Below are 460 nucleotides of genomic sequence, written 5' to 3'. Positions count from 1 at the left end.
TAATCCCTCCTAGTTGTCTGTCTCTGCCGCTCCAGTGCTCCTTTTAACTTCTGACAAGGGACGTTCCCTATCAGAATCCTTCTAACCTCTAGTAGCATCACAATCAACCTGGAGCAGCCCAACTGCCTTCCCCCCCACACACTCGGGGAGTCTGCAGGAGTCGACTTAGAGTTGGATGTTTGAGAGTCACTTACTTAAAGGAGGGGAGCTGAGCCCTCCCAGGAAGCCGGACTTCCACAATATGAACCTCTGAGTGGGCCCGGCCGCCCGTGGTTTTCTGAGATGCAGGGTCCAGGGCCAGCGCGGGAGCTGCGCTACGCCGGGGTCCCAGCAGCGGTACGTTAGGGTTCCCTGGGGACATCGGCGGGGTCTCGGGCGCAGGGCACCCTCCTCCAGGGATCCCGAGGGCCCAGAGACTACAACCCCCCCCTTCGGGACCAAACCGAGCCCCGCGTCCGCG

At 61.1% G+C, this 460-nt stretch overlaps 1 protein-coding gene across 1 annotated transcript in view; it reads left to right on the top strand.

Moving 5' to 3' along the window:
• Window positions 1-270: 270 nt before the first annotated feature.
• The window catches only part of Osgin2 (oxidative stress induced growth inhibitor family member 2), a 20,617-nt gene continuing 20,427 nt past the window's right edge, over window positions 271-460 (top strand). Inside the window, exon 1 of the mRNA XM_010612013.3 lies at window positions 271-336. The gene's annotated coding sequence lies outside the window, so the exon portion shown is untranslated. The remainder of the gene's footprint in view (window positions 337-460) is intronic.

The sequence above is a fragment of the Fukomys damarensis genome, unplaced genomic scaffold (genome assembly GCF_012274545.1).
Source record: "Fukomys damarensis isolate Sample0158 unplaced genomic scaffold, DMR_v1.0_HiC HiC_scaffold_5, whole genome shotgun sequence".
In the NCBI taxonomy this organism is placed as follows: domain Eukaryota; kingdom Metazoa; phylum Chordata; class Mammalia; order Rodentia; family Bathyergidae; genus Fukomys; species Fukomys damarensis.
Note: the sequence above shows the minus strand (reverse complement) of the source record. Positions and strands in the feature narration are given on the sequence as shown.